The sequence below is a fragment of the Paramormyrops kingsleyae genome, chromosome 3 (assembly GCF_048594095.1).
Source record: "Paramormyrops kingsleyae isolate MSU_618 chromosome 3, PKINGS_0.4, whole genome shotgun sequence".
In the NCBI taxonomy this organism is placed as follows: domain Eukaryota; kingdom Metazoa; phylum Chordata; class Actinopteri; order Osteoglossiformes; family Mormyridae; genus Paramormyrops; species Paramormyrops kingsleyae.
Genome location: NC_132799.1, coordinates 39,916,355 through 39,938,737, shown reverse-complemented (window position 1 = coordinate 39,938,737; position 22,383 = coordinate 39,916,355). Strand labels below are relative to the sequence as shown.

The window sequence follows — 22,383 nt, the reverse complement described above, 5'->3', positions numbered from 1 at the left end:
TGCAACAAATGCTAGATTAAACCCACTAAACTCATTTTCAGCACATGTATCAGGTCCAGGACCGAGGCAGGCAATCCATCAGAAGATGACAGTGCCCCCTGAATCAGGCTCTTTTGCACAATCTCTGTTCATCTTTCCTTACAAAGCAGCAGGGGACCTGATCACACACTCATTCTGTGAAAACATGAAAGAATAGCTAAACCAGGGTAGCGCGCCACTACAGCGCTCATGTACAGCCGCCTGTTGCAGCTGTCAGACTGAAAGGAAACGCCAGTGAGTCGAAGAGGACGCACCAACTTGCTCTGAAAGATAACACGGCACAAGGGGGCCATACATTGTTTTAGACAAACAAGATATAAATCTGATATATGAGCTACTGTAAACGTGTGGGGTCATAAACACTCCAGGGATGTTTTTCTGGCAAGGGACTGTATTTAGCCACCCTGAAAAGGCGTGACCCTAAGGGGACCCAAGAAGACATAAGAAAACAGGCCCCCAATCCCAGGTCAGAACTGTTCAGAAAAAGAAGTGGTTGGATCGGGGAAAATCTCACATGGATTCTGGATAGTCGATGATGAAATGGGTGAGGCTTCACAGGACAGAAATGTACTATTTGTGTCCCATGTGTTGATAGGCTTAGCTTGTTGGGTTAAATTTTCAATGATACTTACAGCTGAAACAGCAGACATTGTGAGATTGTGTGTTACTGAGACACACACTAAGCCACTTTCTTAAAAAAAAAGAAGAAAAAAAAAGAGCTAAAACAGTTAAGTGCTGCCAACTATTTATTTTAGTTTAGCAGTTTAATTTTACATCGTTTTGGGAGTCAAATCTAACATATAGAAGTGTATATGTCTATGTGAACATGTGCTTATGTTTGTTCATAATGGGCACCTTGAGCGTGTGTGTGTTTATATGTGTATTAGTATACCAGAGTAAACATGCATTAGGCTAATGTGTGTACAGTCATGTGAAAAAGAAAGTAGATCCTCTTTCAGTTCTATGGTCTTACATATCAGGATATAAAATAAAAATCATCTGGTTCTCACCAGGTTTGAAAATGATTTAACTCTAACCTCAGTTGTAAGACACACAACAGATTCCACCATGGCATTATTTATTTTGCAAAAAATGAAGCCAAAATGGAGAAACCATGTGTGAAAAATTATGAATCAATAGCTTGAATCTCAACCACCTTTAGCAGTCACACATTTTTCTGGAGGAATTTTGGCCCACTCTTCTTTGCAGCATTGCTTTGGTTCATTGAGGTTTTCAGGCATTTGTATATGCACACCTCTCGTAAGGTCCTGCCACAGCATTTCATTCAGATTGAGGTCTGGACTTTGACTGGGCCATTGCAACACCTTGATTCTTTTCTTTTTCAGCCATTCTGTTGTAGATTTGCTGGTGTGCTTGGGATCATTGTCCTGTTGCGTGAACCAATTTCGGCCAAGCTTTAGCTGTCGGACAGATGGCCTCACATCTGACTTTACAGTATTTTGGTATACAGGGGAGTTCATAGTCAACTCAATGACTGCCCAGGTCCTGTGGCTGGAAAACAAGCCCAAATCATCACCCCTCCATGACTGTGCTTGACAGCTGGTATGAGGTGTTTGTGTTAATGTGCCGTGTTTTCACCAAATGTGGCACTGTGCATTATGGCCAAACATCTCCATTTTGGTCTCATCTCCTGTTCCAGGAGTCTTGTGGTTTGGTCAGACGCAACTTTGCAAACCTAAGCCATGTTTCCATGTTCTTCCTAGAGAGAAGAAGCTTTCTCCTGGTAACCCTTCCAAACAACCCATACTTGTCCAGTTTTTTTCTAATTGTACTGTCACAAACTTTAACATTTAACATGCTATCTGAGGCCTGGAGTGTCTGACATGTAGCTCTTGGGTTTTTTGCAATTTCTATGAGCATTGCACAGTCTGACCTTGGGGTGAATTTGCTGGGACGTCCACTCCTGGGAAGATTGTCAGCTGACAATATTTTTCACTGTAGAATGATGGACTTCGAATTGTTTGGAAATGACCTTATAACCCTTAAATCACCAGCTTGATAAGCAGCAACAATTGCTTCTCTAAGGTCATTGCTGATGTCTTTCCTCCTTAACACACACCTGAATTCTCCAGGCCAAAACTTCTTCTTTTATAGAGGTTGTCACACTTGCTGATGATCAATTAATCAAGTGCATTTGATTAGCAGCACCTGCCTGCTACTTACCCTCTTAGTTCCTATGGAAGCAGTATGGGTGTACTTAATTTGTCACACACTGCTTCTCCATTTTGGCTTATTATATGTATATATAATGGTCTGCTAAGGACCATATGATTTTTTTGTCCTTATACATGAAACCATTGAAATTTGTATTGAAACTTTCTTTTTCACATGACCATACAAACACAATATTTCTTTGGGTATTTATGAGTGTCTATGAGTACTCCTGCACATGTGAGGTTTTGTAGGTGCGTCTGCATGCCAGACAGAGACGCAATGTGCCCAAAAGTGTGAGGGTTCTTGAATGTGTATACGTGAAGGGAGTGTCCATCAAATGTTCCAGAGCATGCTGTGATGGAGAGTCCGTGTGAGGAGAATGTGTGATCTTCAGTGGTTTCCAGGTTCATACATGAGTTTGTGTGAGAGGCAAGTACAATATTTTTACATCTCATTCACAGCACAATTTGTTATGGCCAAAAAAAGAGCCATCTGAATAAGGAATCTAATGCTGAAAGTGCCTGGAGAACCAACTCTTTGGATGCTGAGAGGAAGGATCGCTGGTACATGTATGTTTCTTGTGGTTTTGTCACAAACTCATACAGCACTGAGTAATAGTGACACTATCCCTGCGGCTATCTGCTTTCAGCTGTTCGTTGCAACAGCGTAGGGGTGAAAAAAAATATTCTCATCTTTCACTGTTCAGAAACACAAAACACTGCCATCTGTTAGAGGAACAAAAGAGATATTAAATCACTGAGCTTTGTGGTCCACTGCAGTACCATTAAATCACCAAGCCTTGTGGTCCACTACAGGACCACTAAATCACCAAACCTTGTGCTTTACTGCAGAACTGCTAAATCACCAAGCCTTGTGGTCCACTGCAGAACCACTGAATCACCAAGCCTTACAGTCTACTGCAGTAACCCTACATCACCAAGCCTTGTCTCTACATCACCAAGCTTTGTGGTCTGCTGCAGTACTGCTAAATAATAGAATTTTTGGTCCACTGCAGATACTTACTGATATTTCCATATAAACTCAATGAGATGTACTGATAAAGATCAGATGATACTTCTCTGCTGGCTAAGGGTGAAGCCATCGCTACCTTCCTCGCCTTCACTATCCACTATAATATGTCCTCTGCTAATTGACAGTTAAGAAGGAATGTAGTAGACCACCTCTAAGCAAAAAGAGCCCAACATTTGTTGGGGGTCTTGGCGTTTTCTCTCACTGCACCTCGCTACTTCTCTCTTGCACATTTGGTTCTGAGGATTTGGCAGCTCACCCACGAGCCTGTCCCAGATACTTCCAGCCTCAACATGACTGCATGTGTTGATGTGCCAGAGCAGGAAGAATTTGTATTGGACAAGAGGAAGAGACCCCAGGTAACCCTATCCTCATGGTCATCATTCACAGGAGCTGAGCCAGTAGGAGGGGGCTCCACCCTGTCAGACTGAATTGAATCCTTTTTGATGATATGTTGCACTAAGGCAAGCAAGAATCAAGGAATGTCATGATTAGAAACAGAAACGGGGTGAACACCTGAAGCACATGAGAGGCATGATGACCTCTACCGCAGGCTGCTACGCTATAGCTATGTGGCTGGTTAATCTCCCTCAGAGGGGGCTTAGGCACAAAGCTGCTTTTGTTTCAAAACTGCCTTCACCTTTAGCTACAACCCATGACCTTTCATAGCTGGATCTTTCAGCTCCAGTTTTATGTAGGAACAAACATATCCTCAGTGAATAGCCTGTGGTTTATTGTAGTACTACAGCCTATGATTTACAGTATAATGACTGCCTCTGATTTACAGAATCAACACTGATTTTGTTTTATATTACTAAGACTGCCTTTAATTTACAAAAGTAAAATTACCTCTGAATTACTGTATCAAGATTTCATAATAGTAAGAATGCCCCTGATTTACAGTATCACAACTCCCTTTACAGTAATAACAATCCTTCTGATTTACAGTGTGAAGACTGCCTTTAACTTGCAATATACTGTTTCTGATTTAAAGCAGGGACTTGGGGGCTGTCTGGTGTAGATGAATTTGTGATGCAAATTTTTATGGAAATTGAACTGAACCACAGACAGCCCCCAAGTTTCATAAGATGGATGGAATGAGCTACTTAACAGTGTATTGAACAAAATACCCAGTGAGAATTGTTCCTACAAATACTTTAATTCCTTGTGGGGAGGGGCTTAGTATATAGTGGTATAGTGGGGCAGACTGGGGGAAAATGGGGGAAGGACTATAGAATATGGTGCTGTAGAGATACTGGGGCATCCCAATGGATCTTTCTACCAGTCAGTCCCACAGCTGGAACTGCCAAAGCCCCATTCACCTGCATTGTGCCAACACAAAGTTTCCTCAGTCTGCTTTTCACCACAAGCTAACTGACACTCAGAGCTTGAGCAAAGAGTTAGCCAAAACCCAGGCTTGTAAAACGCCTCTGTAAACATTTAAGCAGTTGCCTTTTCCACCATCTGTTTCAAGGAACAGCTGTAGCTGTCCCCCCTTATCTTTTATAGCTCATGGAGCAAGTGATGGGGCCACCAGATCGCAAACAAGCCCTTTTCACCTCCAGCATCTAGAGCTGCGCTCCATGCGTCTCCCAGAGAACCTAAATTTATGCACCATAACAAATGGGTTCAGCTTTATTATGACTATTAAAATGCTTCTGTCTGCTCCAGCAGAGGTTCTATATTTACCGTCCAGGCAGAAGTTCTTAACCAACGACCTGGTGGGCTTTTCAGGGAACTTAAAAGAGTACAAAACACTGGGTAGATCAATTATTACACTAAACAAGCGCTGTCTTCTTTCATAGTGCTGAAGTTGTCGGTGGTGTAAATAGACATGGGAACCTTCCACATACACTATTCAACCAGGACCTTGCCTGAGATCCACCACCCTGGGTTGTAACTATTCTAAATCTACCATATTATTCAGAAGGCAGTATGGGATCACAGATGTTTCTTCAGTTCAAAAAGTATACAAATCCATATCCTTCCTGATTAATGGAATAGTCAGTTACAATATGGAAGCCATTGAACATGTTTGAGTCCCCCTCCATTATTTGCTAATAAGTCAGTGATTGGTTGAGGAAGCTATAGACAAGAAATAATTACTATATACCACCATGGAGTCCAAAGATGAAGAATATGTGTACATCATTATATATGCATGCTATCTCTCACTGTTAAAGTTAAGTTTCAAGCAGAAATCTCCATGCAGGTCTTTATGTCATGGACTCAAACAGGAAGTTCTAAAAAACAACGCTACATGCAGCATACTCATACAATCCCATAAACAAACTTCTGGTGGTGACTAACTCCTCTTCAGCTAATGATGGAGGGTTTGTCCCAGCACTCCAAGGCCACGCCTGACGAGCACTGTTTTCCCTGGCAAGACCTTAGTGTAGAACAAGATGTTTCTGATTATGTGGTCCACACAAAAAACCCCGAAACACTGGAACACAATCCCCCCTGTCCCGCTTACACAAGTGCAAATAACCTCAGCTGAACTCCTATCCACAGCCATGAAATCTGCTTTGAAACTATGGTCTCCTTTTGTTTTTGCTAGTAGATGGGGAAAAGATGGGGGTGATGTGATGAGCTCTTGCCTACTAATTGCGATGCCCCCACATCTGCAAAACTACTGGCCCTTTCTGACAGAAGTCTGCCACCCCCAGTAGGAATGACAAATCAGATGGAGCCAGCTTTATGTTTAGCTCCCCAGCTCTGAACTTTGTCAGTTTCCAAGTACCAGAGACATTTCTACTGGAACCATCCCCTGCTTGCTACGATTTGGTTTAAAGCTTTTGGTTATGTGGAATTGGGGGGCGGGGAGGGGGGATATGTGGCTCCATGGGCTATACCTCATCCTGAACATCTCAGAAGTGACTCTCATTCTGCCATCATCAGTTATGAAATTAATAAAGACACTTAAGAAAGGCCCAGAAGCTTGACTTCAGTAGAGAGTGTAAGGCTGAAGAAAAGTAAATTTGGATATTTGCTTGGAAACATCCAAGGATCCCCCCAAAAGGTGGTCTGATTTCAAATATCTTTTTCATTTTATGTTGCCATAGATCATAGGCAATCCTGTGAAGGCAAATGTCTGAATGGATTTTCACACCTCCAGTGTCAAACCTGTACCACTTTTTTGGCGATTAAGTAGGGTCCATGTGACCTTGCTCTGAAGAGAAAGCAGGAAGCTCTGCATTCTATTTAAAGTGAACAGTGAGCTTTTCCCTATAGTTAGTCGTTGCTTAGTAAGCATGGGGCTCAGCGATCTGCTCAGTTCGATTCAGAGTCCTATTTTAGTTAGTGTTTTTCTGATGGGTTTCTTTCTGAATTTGTGGTTGTTTGCCTGTATCATGTTTCTGGAGGCACAGTTTAGAATTTCATAGCTGTGGTGTCAGGACTCTGATGTAGAGTTATTGGTAACATTTTACATAAGGCCATGTTTTTAGTAATTTATAAACACATTCATAATAAATAATAATGCACTCATGAAACTTTACAAACATCAAAAGGCATAACACATAGCCATGTGTATTATGCATTATGAATGCTTAATGAAGCTGTCATCTATAATGCACTATAGATAACTTCATAATGCATTATAATTATTATTACAGCCCAGTTGTGGGTGTCCTCCATCAGTTCTGGTGGTAAATCTGTTCAAGAAGAGTCCCAGACTGTGTCTGCTGGGAGAAGGAATGGGGGTGCTGGATGAAAGGGGTGCTCCTCACTGGCCCCCTTCCACACCCCTCCAAGTTGGGGCTATCTATTTTTACCATGAATGTGGTGTCACACTGGGCTACTCACTTCCTGCACCAAGCTTTTTTTTTAAGGCTTACTGTTTACAACCACTCTCTGTTTTCTACTACAATGGAAAATCAACTGAACCTGCTCACTGCTACTGAAGGTAAACAGCTATTTTTTTCTCTGGGGTCTATGGTCAGCATATTGAGTAGATTTACTTGAAGGTGTCACCTATAATTCACTGGTGTACAGATACCTTTATAATGCATTCTAATGGTTGGTATAAGAATTAGTAAAGCTTTGCAGCATGTTTTATTGAGTCAGGAATTATAGTGTTGATTATAATACTTCATAAGCTCCAGTGAAGCTCTCATCTACAATGCACTATAGATACCTTCAATGATGTATTTATAATAGTGTATTTATAATGTGTCATGCTCTTTTTTTTATAAATGTTTTTTGCTATGTTTATAATTCATTATGAATGCATTATAATGAATTATGAATCATGACACTATGATAACATAGTATTCTCATGTAACTTAATAACTACATTAATTCAGGCAGAAATCAAGTGAAGATACCTTCCAGAAACTCAGTATAACCCTGGAATTAGCTCTCCGCCTAGCTAGAATTAGTATTGTGCCTGCAATTAAAGTCCTACTGATTATAAAGACCATTAGCTAGACGGGACTATCTTTAAGCCGTTATGGAGGTTCAACAGTCTTGTACTGCTAATAAAGGACAAATTATGATACTAATGCTACCCACTGAGCCTCTGTGCTGTCCTTAACCTGGAATCTATAGTCCAATAGCCTCATCAACTTATACTGCATGACATGCGAACAGTCTGATTAAACTGCCTACCAAGGGAATAGTGGGCATCCCTGCTCAGTTAGGGTGACACGGAGACCATGGAAGAGCTACTCAGGCTGGTTGGCTATCGGTTTTACTAAGATGTTGGTCTGCTGTGAAGTAAATGAAAAACCTCCCACTGTTTCTCAACTGGAGCAGTTTTCAATTGGTCTGAGGTTAAAATTTTTTACCAACAGTACCCCCTTCCAGCTGGCAAGTTTTACCTACAACTGCTCTTTTGATGAATTAAATTTGGTTCAAAATTTAAAAACTTGTTTGTGACCAAGGAAAAATGTGGGTCCTGAGGCTAAACCAGTTAAGAACCACCGGTCAAGACAGCTCAACAGATTCTCTTGATCTGGATGACTATATGACCTGTCTGTGGATGGTTGGGGTGATGCCCATACCTACCACTGAGGACATCAAGGTCAAGTCCTCAGTATTTATTCTGCAACTCCAATAACTATGATCCATTATAGGGCACAATTTGGAAGGGCTAATACTTTTGAGCTTTGGTATTTTAAAAATCCTGTTTATGGCCCCGGGTGGCATACATGTTGTTCTGGAGAAGAAGTGAAGTGGTGTATTTTGGGCTATTGTGTTCGATGATAAGTGTATTCTGTTTGATGGTACCCAGAATTATGTGGTCACAGAAAACCTCAAAACCAGGCACTTGGCCCCATAATGCAGATGTTACTCCCTCCCCTTTGTCCATTTCTGCTTACACAATACTGCTTAGAGTTTTTTTAGCAATTTATATGACAACATTTTACATTGTAGGGACCTAACAGGCCACAAAACTTCCAGCGTTCATCTTTATCAATCACACAATTCCTTCTGGATGAAGCAAAGGGCACAAGCTGTCATGACCTGCTCGTACGATCCTCGTGTGTGCCACTCTCCCTCATTTACCTCACATGAATTCCCGATTGTGATCACCTGTGTCCTGTTATTTTGGCTAGTCTTGTGTATATCAGTCCACATCTTCCTCTGTTTCCCGGTCATTGATGTATTGTTGCCGTCTGCGTCTGTCTGCCCTGAATTAAACCCCGTTTGCCCGTATTTCTGGCTCTGCTCCTCTATTTGCCTGCTCGTCTGCACAGCGGATCTTACATAAGCAAGGGTGCAGGAGGGACATGGATTCCCTGGAAAATTCAGGTGCCCAGCCCTTTATAGGGGCACCAAATGTTGTTGTACTTCGCAAAATTAGCAGCGGGGGACCGTTCCCCTTGCTTGGCATTTTGTCAGTGGGTTCAGAATTTTTTGCTATGACCTTGGGCACATGTCAGGGGGCACTCTGGATAGAATGCCATTCATTCATTATGGGGAATTTAAAGACACCAGTTTACCTAACCATATGCTTCTGGACCATGGGAGGAGACAAAGGTAATTGGAGAACCTTATGCAAACATGGGGTCCAGTGCAAACTCACCCTCTCTCTCTCTCTCTCTCTCTCACACACACACACACACACACACACAAAAGTTGGTCTTCCTATCTAAATGGGGACCGTCCATTCATTTCTATGGGAAAAACCATACCTTAACCTATACCCATCCCTAACCTTAACCATAAGTAACCAACCCAGATACAAGACTTTTAGCATTTTTACTTTTTTGATTGCATTCACAGATTTTTATAAAACGGAGGTTATCCAAATGGGGACCTCAAAAGATGTCCCTAAAAGTAGGGAAATTTCAAGTTTTACTACACTTTGGGGACAATTTGATCCTCAAATGTGATCTATGCAAACCCACACACACACACACAGAACTGATAGCAAGAATCTACCACAATACCACAACTCTGGGGGGCATGAGGCTATAGTGCTACAAACTGAACCACCATGCTAAAAATAAAAAAAATTAAACAGAAAAATATTTGCTGTTTCACTGCTGTTGTAAGGTAAAGTTCAAGGCCTTTTGCAGAGACTTAAATTCATTACACAGAACACAAACATATGCTTTATCTTGAAGTTTTAAATAGGACTTGCTCAAAGATACTTTTCTTGTGTAGACCACTCCTTCATACATGACCACAGGGAGACCTTTTGGGCTTACTTGCCTGAGTAGCTTGTTCTCACCTTCGAGTCTGAGTGATCATGATGGACCTCAGAAAAGTACAACAGTATTTTTGGAGGCATGCCAGAATAAGCTGGAACACTGTATATGTTGATGGTGCTTTATGAAAAGGGCCTTCCCCAAACTAAAATGTTTCCACAAAGTATCTTGGTATGCCCTTTTCTGTTCCAGCATAACTGTGCCTCAATACACAAAGCAAGGTCCATAAAGACATGGTTGGGTAAATTTGATGTGGAAAGACTTGACTGGCCTGCACAAAGCCCTGGCATCAACCCCGTCGAGTACCATAGGGATGAACTAGACCAGAGATTGCGAGCCAGGCCTACACATCCAACATCAGTGCCGGACCTCAAAAATGCTCTTCTGGATGAATGGGCAAAAATTCCCACAGATACACTCCAGAAATCCTTACCAGAAGAATGGAAGCTATTTTATCTGCAAGGGGGGAACCAAATCCATATTGATGCCTATGGATTTAAAATGGCATGTCATAATAGTCCCTGTGAGTATAATGCCAGGTGTCCCAATAGTTTTGTCCATATAGTGCCGATGGCCAATGTGAAGTAAAAAGCCTGTTTGACCTAAACAGCGCCTGCTCATTTCCTCTCGACTTCTGAATTTCATGGGTGTGGAGACTCCAGATGCTGGCAAACACGGTGACGTCTGAATAAAGTAATAATAACAGCAAGGTGCGGTGGGGGGTGGGGGTGGAGTGAGCAGACAAGGTCCAGTCACAGGACATCAGATGACACAGCCACTTACTTTCCTCCCCCAAGTGTATTTTTAAACATGGAAATTCAGTTGTCAAAACAAGAAGTCACTAAAAATTGTCAGCTATCCCTTGGCGAAAATAAACCTAAGTAAGCAGAGTGCTGAGTAAACAGGTTAACAGGCACCCAGGGGCGGATGCACAAACAAACAGGTCAGGAAGGAACAGGAGAGTCTCTCTTCCGGAACAAAAGCATAATCAAAACATGAAAACAAGTGTGGGCAGCTTAGCCTTTTGACCTGGGCTTTGTTTAAAACAGTGACAATCAAGTCACCAAGCGTGACACCAACAGGGTGGCACCCTTATTTACAGTACACAGGAAGGGTGGGTGATACCGCAATGTGCTACAGAACTATAGGGTGCAGATTTTTGGCACAGAAATGCACCCTGGCCACATCACCACAGGACTACATTTCAACCCAGGGAGAATGTATGACTTAATCCAAAAAAACTAACCTTAATTAATAAAGTGTAATGCTAAATTTGCCATGACAAACACCCTGGCTATGAATCCATTAAATGAGAAGGAACTCTGCAAAGCAACATCAAGTCCCAGTTTTATTTGTCATTACTGAGTCCAGGACGATGCAGATCTTTAGGCTTGAGGGCATGAGCCAGGGTAATTTTCCATGGAAATGATGGAGAAATGACACCATTCCTGTTTATTAACTCTTTTTATCTATGACTTTACAGGCACCAGTATACCCATTATAAATGGGCCATCTGGACCCCCAGGGAAGCAAAGCTTCCACTCAGATGCATGGGAAGCTCCGCTGTTCCACTGATGCTTTTTTTTTTTTGGTCACTTTAGTTTCCTTATGTTTGGAAAATTAACACAGGATTAGCTACTGCTAGCTGCATACGTTAATGCTAATCTAGTTAAAGCTATCAGTGTGTGGGCATTAGCACTAAGCTAACTGATGCTTCTCATCCCTTCCTGTGTTTATAGTTCTTGTGCTGTATTTGATTGGTTATGAGAAATTGATAGATGGATAAATGGGAGTCCATCTTGCAAGTGTTTGTGTCACCAGTGAAATAAGATGCTTCCAGAAAGTAAGGAACTGAACTAGTTTCCTGTGTGGGTGCGTTAGTACTAAAGAAATGAATGGTTATTCCTATTTCTGTCTATGACTGCCAGCACAAAGACTGCTTCTGTTTCAAGTAAGTGAGCAGTATTGTCAAAATGTCTGCTACTTCCAGATTGTGAGCATTATTGCTCTGCTAGCTGCTACTTCCAGAGCATTAGCACTCAGCTAGCTGCTGATTTCACTATGTGGACTCCAAGCTGGGCTAAGAGGCTCTCTAGGTCTGGTCTGGCACACATCTGTACACACTCACACATGTGTGAGTGAACCTTTAAATCTTGTTTTCCATTGCATTAAAAAGGCAATAATACCATGAAGATGGTATTTTCACACAAAATCACTACAATGGTAAACATGTACCACCCAATAAAATTATAGAGATGGGTACATTTTGGTAGGATTTAAACCTTACTGAACTGGCTTTCAAGTAGCATGAGGATGACAACCGAGACAACTTTGGATTGAATTCAGAACACAATAGATCTGATGATCTTATGCACATATAAGTCAAAACACAAACACAAGCTTCCACAGAAACCACCAAAAAATAACACTAGAGCTTTTTATGGTTTAAAAGAGGCAGTAACTGGTCCTTTGCTTATACATTTTGGTTGCTTAGTAGATGCTCTTATTGTACAGTACTTAGGAAGCTTACAGTTTTATCTGGATATTTTCGCCAAAGCAAACCAGTGAAAGGTAGAACAGAGCAGCTCCTTATGAGGTCACTAAACCTTAGCTTATAAATCCATTTGCGGCAACAATTATCTCCTGGCACTACTTGCTACCAACTGTTAATCCATCTCCTTGGTTGAGCCCTTTGGTATCCTTGGCAGATAGACCTAACCTTGAGCACATCATTTCAGACTCAAAATTAAAAATAAAATCCACAGGCCTAGCTAGACTCTAAAGTAAAGTGCTACTCTAAGTACAGGCAAGACAGACATCACAATGCTTATCCCGTGTTAAAATAACATTCATTAGAAAATTCCAAGAATATTTCTCCATGATTACTTGGTTAGAGCAAACTAGCAATACTTTAGAGATGCTGAGTTATCTAAGATCTAATTACAGGTATGGTTAATATGAATAAGTAAAACACAGGGCTTGCATAAACTGAAACCACACCAAAGGTCTCCCCAACCCAATGAAAACTGCAGGCCAAGACTGCAGACTAATGGAGAAGAATGAGCATCCAAAACTTTAGAATCTCGGATTTCTCCTTCATGAATGTTCCGTGTGTGTGAGTCCAATTAAACAATGTGGAGCAGAAATCCCTCCCCCCTGCCTGTCCCCCAGCACAGCCAAGTTAAGGCTGACCTGAAATTTCATGCCTGAGCGAACCTAAGCTAAATGACTCTGCATGAACCCAGGCACAAACAAGTTTCTTTCTTGCAACAAACCTGATTATAATAATCACAAATAAATGTGATTCATACGTCCAGGGTTGGCCATTCAAATCCCATTCCTAGTCTTAGTGTTTGCATGTTTTCCTTCGGTTGCACAGGTTTCCTCAAGTACTCCAGTTTCTTCCACTGAGCTGCGCATAGTGTTTGTGGACCCAGGCCCTGTAACTGGTATCCCATTTAGCTTATCCCTTGCCCTATACACTGTGCTTCTGTGGAAAGGCTCCAGGCTCACCATCACAACCCTAGATGAATTAATAGACTTAGAATAAGACTTTGAATAGTCTTAGGACAAAAGCTTTCCACAGATTCAAAACATTTAAGACACACACATCTTTTTCAACAGGGGCAATTCTAGGTTTTTTTAAGGTGGCAGGCAAAAGAGGAGCCAAAATTCATACAGGGGGGTCAACCTTGTCATTAGCCAAAATTTCAATTAGTGAGTGACGTGAGAGTGCAACGGGCAGCTGGGGCCAGTGGCCCATTGGCTTCACCCCATTATACACCCCTGTCTTTCAGGATCATGATGATCTTAACATCAGGAAATAAAGTTGTTTTTGTTATAGGTGGACGTCCAAATGCACGCGTTCATGCTGCACTGTGTCAATCCTGCAAACTTGCATCATCCTTCACCCCATGGTAACCACTGCAGGAAGAAGGGCTGCCTGGTGCCCTGCGGTAGCGGCATGTTGCCGCCTTATTACCCTACAGGTGACTCCTCCCGCTCCCCAGAATTCTATGATTCTGACTAGATCATCATACATTGCCTTCACACTGAATGATTCAATTATTATGGATCTGTAAATAAATAAAAATTATAAACATTTTCAGCAAAAGCAGAATCTGATATTCCTAGGAGGACAACAGAGACAGCATCATCTTTTTAAAATGAGGACATAGGTTCTTCTGACCTTACTAAGAGGAGAGGTAAGGTATGTCCTTTTATTCTTACTAAGATCAGATGATTCAAGTCCTTCTGGTTTTCATTTCCCAAGAGGAGGGATGTTCTGGTCTTCCATTTGTCTCTTCTTACTAACAAGGGCAGACGAAGATGGTTCTTTCATTCTTATTAAGGGAGAGGCTCCATACTGAATAAGAGGACAGGAGGATGTTTTTTTTTTTGTCTCTAGTCAGAACTCAGGCCAGGCACCATAAAAATTCACAAAAATGCCTCTTTAGCACTTCATTAAAATACACCTTATTATGTTTACAGTGAAAGTGGAAGTGACTCAGATCTGCTTGCTCCTACATGGTGCGGGTCACGAGTTACTTTGTGGCTCTCTTAATGCCATGCAAACATTAAGAAATCATTATTTGTGGAGCAAAAAGGCAGGTGACATGCCCCTGACTTCCCTGTGTGAAGGAGGGATTACTCAATGACTTCATAATCTGTGCAATTATGCTTCACCAAGTGGTTGCTATTTATGATGAGATGCTGACCCCTCCGGCCAAGGTGCATGGAAACAAACAAAAAAAAACACATGTACAAAGCTTTATTTGTGAAGGAAACAACCTGGCTCATGTCAGCTGACATCAGTCTATCATACCAGGGCAGGTCTTTCCTAAGACTTCACCCCTTATACTCTGCCTTGCATGGCTTTTGGCAGATGATTTTCTTCTCAAGAGCATCTCACAGACCAGTGCAGATAGGATCAACTCAAGCACATTGTCAGTGCAGTAAGTCCCGTCACTGATGCTCAGGCTGTTCAGTATCGTTCATCTCACGGGTTCTGCTCTAGGGAATAACCTGCACCCCCCGTTGACAAAGCTTGGCCAATGAGGGTAAGCAAACCAGTGTGATGGTTTGCAACTATGACAGACTTATATCTCAACACTATGTGTGTCCCTGACTGCTGTCAACATATGGGGAACATGATAAAATAATTAAGAGACTGCCCCGATGCAAAAAGCAGATGGATGTCAAATGGGTGCTGACTGACGGCATGAAGACAGAGGTGTAAGCATGCTGCAGAGTGCACCTGCATGTCCAGCTGGACGTAGGTATGTGTGCCTGCCAGTCTGAAGGTGAGTATCTAATCAGAGCAAGAGCTGGCACGTCTAACTGATGTATGTCTGTCGGGGACATCACCTTTTGTAACATCGTCATTGACTAGACTTGTAGTCAAGACCGCCTAAACCAAGACCAAGACACTACCAAGACCAGAGGGTATCGAGACAAAGACAAGACCAAGACTAAGACCAAGACAGACCAAGTCAAAGTTGAGACGAGACCGAGACTGAAAAAAAAGACTCCCTTAACTTTTGTGTGCTGTTGAGGACTGACATAACGGGTACTGACTGGTCCCAAAGTCATCTGACAAAACTGCTAAGACCTCCAACAACTGTCTAAAGAATGGGAAATATGTAACCAATTTCTATTATACTTAATTTGTAGATGAATTTGTAACATCAAATTGAAGATACACAGTTATAAACTTGAAATTGCATCATGTCCCATTGTAGTAGTACTAGGCAAATGACACTGTATGATATCAACTTCCCTGAAATGGATTAGGCCTGTTAAGTCAACACAACGTGATATGCAGATGTTATTTAAAAGTTAATGGTCACATTTATTTAGTCAAACAACACTATTCTAAGTAAAATACTGTAATCAAACAATACAAAGACATGCACACAAGTCACATGAATCAGATGCAAACTACAAATACAGTGGTACCTCAGAACTCGAACTTAATCCATTCAGAACTCCGGATCGAATCCTAAAACGCTCTTGGTCTCAAGACCGGTCTCGAGACATCCAACTCTATCATTGACATTATCACTGTCACATCACTGTCTTCACTGTAATCATCACATCATCATGATCATTTAGTTGAACTGTCTCCTAATGTTATGTACGCATTTCATCATTTCTCTGTTTATACAGCTGGATATTTTACGAGAGGTTTCGTTTCAGGCTATAATAGTAGAAGATCTCTCCTGGAATCTTAACTACGAAACTGTCAGTGTCTTCCTGGTCAAAGGCGTCTCATGTCATTATCAGCTATGACCTGATGCCACATGGACATTTCTAAGACCTCGCAGAATATAATCACAGATCTGCAGATTAGAAAGAAACAGAGATTTTCGATCTTTGTTATGAGTATTGGTTTTTGCCTGTCATGATCCTGGTTTGCAGACCTGCCCTTCAGCCATCAATGCTGTTGTTTGACAAAGGTTTCAGCTGAATCATTTTAGGTTAAGCAGCCTGGTCAACATACCAGCAGCGTGTCCCCTTGGGATTTCCGGTTGAACCGCGATGCTGTCCAGCTCCTACGGCTATTTGGAAATAGTTCATACCAGGTGCCCCCCCCCCCCAAAGCATGCCTCTCTCAGCCTGGCCCGAAGGAGCACATATATCACTTGACCAGGGTTGACACTTCTTTGGAGAGGTCAAGTCGATACAGGTCTGGGCTCCTTGTTTGAGGTCACAAGTCTCTGCACGCTCAGACTGTTAATTTCCTAGCGCATGTCTGCACTCGTGCCAGTCAACCTGATGCACATCTAGCTGAGCAGGAAAAGGCGGGAAAACTCTCTGTACTTCCTAACAGTGAAAGCCCTGCATGCACGTTACTGATGCTTTTGCATGGAAATCACAGGTATTGTAGCTAATGACTGCAAAAAAAGTTTAAAATGAAAATCTTAGGCAGATTAAATGAATTTGGAGACACTTGAATAACATGAGCCTTGGTCATGTCAGACAAGGGAGTGTTTGATCTGTGGTCTCAAAGATCATTAGCTAGTCTGATATTTACCAAAAAATATATTAATATATTACTATTTCGTGGGAGGGGTCAACTTCCCGGAACAAACCAGGAAGTAACCTAGTGTTTTACTCCCAGTTTGTCAGAAGAAGGGGAAGAGCATCAGTATTCAGGAAAAGCAGAGTGTTTAGGAAACACAGGGTGGGGTGGTGGGTAACGAATTGGGAAGACTGTTTTCAGCTTTTGTTCCTCATTTAGCCCACAAAGGCGCCCACGGAGCGATGAGGGATGCGGCTGTGGTGTTTCACGAGAGTGGCCCGTCGTAATCGCAGAAGGCTCCTTCTCAGCCGGTGTGTAATAAGCCCAGCGTGCTGAGCTTCTAATTGGCTGTAATTAAAAGGATCTTGGGCATCTTCCGTGCCCGGGCCACTTGGAGAGGCGCCACCCCTGCTGTCTGTAATTAGGCTGCCCTCAGCCCATGTCTGGGGGGGGGGCACGTTTGCTGCTGCTGACCGTGCCCACTATTAACCTGAACACATGCATGCACGCACGCACGCAAGCACACACACACACACACACACACACAGTGCAAAACTTTCTCTTTATTTTTTCCATTTGCCACTTTTAAAAGCAGACAGACAGAAAATAAACAGTTCTGCGATTTAGTTTTAGAGAAAATGCTTTATGTAGAGGTCCCAAGAAAACCAGTTTTTCAGGATTGGTTGCACTCACTGGGACATTTTTTCAAAAAATTTGCCCAAACAGACAAAAACACAGACACAGAAAAAAATAACAAAGACACCACACATGTGCACACGCAGCCTGCTCCTTGTTGTTTGGCCATATTGTGGAGCTTCGTCGTAACAGAGGGCTCATGCTGTTGTCTCATGTGCATCAGATGACAAAGCGAATCCGGGGCCATCTCTCCGTGGCAGGAAACGCCCACTCTGCCTTGGAGATTTCATGACACATGAAAGCTCGCCCTGCTGCTTGTCCCCTCTGGTCCATTGCCCCTCTTCCCAAAAACCCGCGTGTTGCCTCAGAGGCATTTCACCTCATGGTATATTGTGAAAGTACATACTCGAATATCAGATCATTTAAATGGTGATTTATAGAACATAGAGCAGTTTGCTCGGTCTGAATTGACACTTTGTCATCTCCCAAGTGTTTGTCTTTCCAGCCTTGATTAGACTCATAACAGGGAATTTCACAACACTGTAAAATCCTTGGTTAAATGACTCTGGTTTACAGACTGAAATGACTCAATAAACAGCTTCAAATTCAGAGGATGAGGAAACTGATGTTAGGCAAGGTGTTGATTTGACAGAACTGAGCAAGCAAACAACCTAGATCTACTGGCTAACCCTGTCCTGAAGAGTTACACGATTAATGTGTATATTTCACGGTTAACTTATTATATCCAAATATAAGACAAATAAGTAAATATGATCTTTCCCAGTTGATTCATAGTCAATGTGAATAATCTTCTAATAGATTGTGTAGCATTATACCAATAAACTATAATAATCATATTCAATTTTAAAAGCAAATATGTCTGCAATAAGGTAAAGATTTATATATTTATAATTACAGTGAAACCCTGCTTTAAGTGGGGTCAAATTTAATAGCTTTTTTAAGTTTGCAACATGACCTGAATAAAGGCCTTTTTACTCATGTATAATCATTAAGCAAGGACAGACTGATAAGAGAAGACGGCAAAGTTCAGCTCAGGACAAGTACGGTGTGGTGTTTACCGATGTTTGGCATGTGTGAGTGTACTTGGGTTTTTCCATCTTGGTGGGGAGAAATTTTGAGAAACTGCCCCCACAGTGATAGCAACTCAGAGTAACTGAAGTGGAAAAGTTAAGAAACATTAATAATATTAAAAAGAGAATATTTGAGCATTAGTGATGCTGTAAGCAGAGGGTGGGGGGTTTTAAAGTTCCAAGCTGTCCCTTTGCCTGCAGTAACAAGTTATTTGACAAAATTCTTTGGCAATCTAAGCCTTTTGTTATTCTTGTGAAGTTCCTTTCAATTTGGAAACTGGGGGAAACAGAAAGAAAGTCAAAACTGAATGAGAAAAACAGGAGAGAAAGCAACAGAAAATGAAGGATTCACAGGATGACTTGCTGCCAGGTTGGTTTTGCTTGGAATATTGATATTCCTGTTTACCTTAATGTTAAGTAATCATTATTGTAACACCGAATTGCTTGGGCAATAATAAAGTTGCCTTTGAACTGAAGATCCGGATGGAGACAGACAGAGAGGAGGATGGGAAAGGATTGTAGGTAGCCCCAGGCTCTGTACACACTTCCACCCCCGGTGGCAAAGTTCCCTGCGACCCATGCTGCTCTGTTGCCACAACAGTAGGTAGAGGACACTGAGGTGCTAACAGGCAGTCCTCCAGTCAAGGGCAAGTGAGAAAAAAACAATGCTGTAATGGAGGAGTTCAAGGCCCCAAAAGTATTTTAGACTTGTCTGTATTTTAGACTCGCCACTTAAAAATGACCCAACTAAGGGACTTCCACAGGATTCTGATCACACACTCTTTCAATAAGGAAGCTCATACAGTCATGTATGGATATGATGATGGGTTTGCCACAGAACAGTGAGATGTTTCTGCTCTGATATTAATAAACAACTACACAATACATTACAAGATGTTATTTCTTGGGATCAGTTTCACAGCAAGTGTGTTACTACCTTCATTGACTGGTAATACACCCCAACATATAATTTCACCAAAGTGAAGAATTTAAATCATACATGTTAGACGTGAATGTGGTACTACATGGACTTATAATAGGCCTTAAATACAAAAAGCAGATTATATTCAGACCTGCCAGTGCTGAGGATCAAGTCAGGAATTCAAGTCATTTTCATCCAGGCAAAATGAACTTGGAATGTTGCAAAATCGGCAGACTTTCAGATTCAACTTAAAAGCTTTTGTTAAAGATCATAATGATGGATGGAGTTCTGATCTTGTGGTTCCATCCACAATGTAAACAAGCTTTTAATGGCCACAGTCCCTTACTGGGAACACACTGGCTACAGCTGTGACATTAACAAATGAAAACAGAATGGAGATAAAATGGAGATAACTGGGGCTTTGATAGAGTAAAAATCCTGAAAAACAACATACAGTGGGCAGTGAATTCCAGAAGATAAACTAATACGGCTGTCTAATATTATCCTGACATTATAGAGTTGGTCGTGTTTTGCCTTTTTGGTTGTATTTTTATATGTTCTTGCTATGTTGAAAATGCATTGTATAGCTCTTGCTCTAATTCGACTTACATTTGTTGCTGCTTTTACATTGAATGCTCATGCAGTATAGCTATGTTTATTGACTCCTGGGCAGGTGTATGTTTGTTATGTATTATTTGCCTCACTTGTATGCCATTTTGGACAAAAATGGTCTGCTGAATAAATAAATGTAAATAAGTGTTAATGTATTGCTAAGTGTTCACTTTTGGAGTTACCACCAAACAATGACCCATCTTAGTGTGTCCACTATAAGACAGACACAAAACACAGAACTGCAATAACGCAATGAACAAATGTGTCTGCACTTCCCTGGCACGATCAACGCAGGCAAGGTTAATGTCTGACGAGTTAAGGACAGCTGAGAGATAATAAGTTTCCTTACTGCACACTATAAACTCGACAGTCGTGGCTCACTATCAGATTGCCTCTATAAGCTGGTTCTTCCTGTCACAACACACATGAGAGTATTGCCAGCAGTCTGCCAGTTTATAGTAATTCTGTTCCAAGATGAGATGTGGCAGACTCCACTTTGCTCTAAAGCAGCCTTGGAGAACTTTGTCCTCCTCATTCGAACCCTGGTCTATCTGAAGAACGTTGCTCCATTAAGCAAGATCACCTGGCTAGCAGATCTCAGTGATGGCCATTTCCTCTGCCATCACTCTTATTGGTCATGAAGGGGGAAAAGACCCATCTCCTCCTCACACCTTGCCAGTATCAATGTCCACCATCACCACATCCGCCCAGAAACATACCCTCTGTGTTCAAATAATACTAACAAATCTGGAAATGGAACTAAACCAGACTTATAATGTCAAACACCATACAGTCTACACAAACCGGAGAGCAATCTGGCAGCTGCTTCAATCCTCTTATTTATACACCTGTATTTCATTAATTGGTATTGTAATAGGAGTGTGCACCTGTGATCTACCTACCAGAATAATTAACAAAGCTGCATTGCATGTAGTTAGTTGCCAAATTGGTTATAATCCTGAGTTACCATAGGGGCTGAAAATGAGCAACTACACCAGCCATGTTGTCATAAATGAAAGCCTATACGTATCATGTACAGTCATGTACATTGCATGGGTTGTCCAAAAACATACAGTCAGGCTAACTGGTGTCTTTTAAAAGTGCCTGTAGAGTTTGACTGTGTGTTTGTTCCCGGTGATGCACTGGCATTCCATTCAGTGTGTTCCCCAGCCTTGTGACCTGGCTGCTTGGCATAGGCTCCAGGCCTCTCCCCCTTGACCTTCACTGGGATAAGCAGTCAATGAATGGAGGTACATCCAGTTTTGGAAATAGAAAACAAGGGAAGGTGAATACTTCATAATCGGCCTCTTTCTCCTGCACTTCTGGCTTGTCTTTCGATAATCCACTTCCAAAACACAGCAGGAATAAAAAACTGAAATTAAAAACAGACAATCTGCATTAAAGGACCCAGGAACAGGTTGATCTATAGTCAATCTATTCTGGCCCATGAACATCAAAGTAATCATCAAAGTAAATTAATACTGAAATGCTTAACACTTTACTTTTCCACATACCCTTATCTACTTTTCTGTGGACTGGACCAAAGATCCAGAAAGCATGAGTATTACATGTGGTTATGCAGTACTACATTACAGAGTAGTGGGATACGACTTAAGAAGACCACTGGCAAAGTTTAGCTGGACATGTGAAACCAAACCTAATAGAAACCCATCCACACAAGACCTCTTACAACCAGAGGAAAAACTTTATCATCTCCCCAAGTTTGGTGAAAATCCACTTTCCTGTTTCAATCAGAGCCCTTTTCGGTTAATTATTCACCACTTTGCTTTCTCTTATTTCCTTATTCCCCACACTTCACTTTTGCTGTGCCCAGCTGCCTGTGGTGGGAGTAAAATACTGTGAGTTTCCTCTGTTTATGGAACGCTTTTCCCTGAAGCTCTGACTGTGTTATGAGTTTCTGCCTGCAAGGCGCAAATCTTTTACCGGAAAAATTCCTCGTTCTATTTCTGAAGGTGTTATTGTAATATTATTGTGCAGAACCATTTAGTATTTTTTTGCAGGTCTTGTGTTTACATAACAACAACAATGAAACTGATCCTAATAATTTGTGTCCTGGTGACCTCTCATTATTAACAGACAATGGGACAATTGAGTAACTAATAGCTGTGCTGTTCATAGGCCATAGATCAATTGAAATGTTGCTTAATGTCACAGCCAGTTCATCAACTGTCACAT

At 41.6% G+C, this 22,383-nt stretch overlaps 1 protein-coding gene across 1 annotated transcript in view; it reads right to left on the bottom strand.

Moving 5' to 3' along the window:
* kcnq1.2 (potassium voltage-gated channel, KQT-like subfamily, member 1.2) overlaps window positions 1-22,383 on the bottom strand; it is a 135,490-nt gene that overhangs the window by 5,934 nt on the left and 107,173 nt on the right. The window lies entirely within an intron of this gene.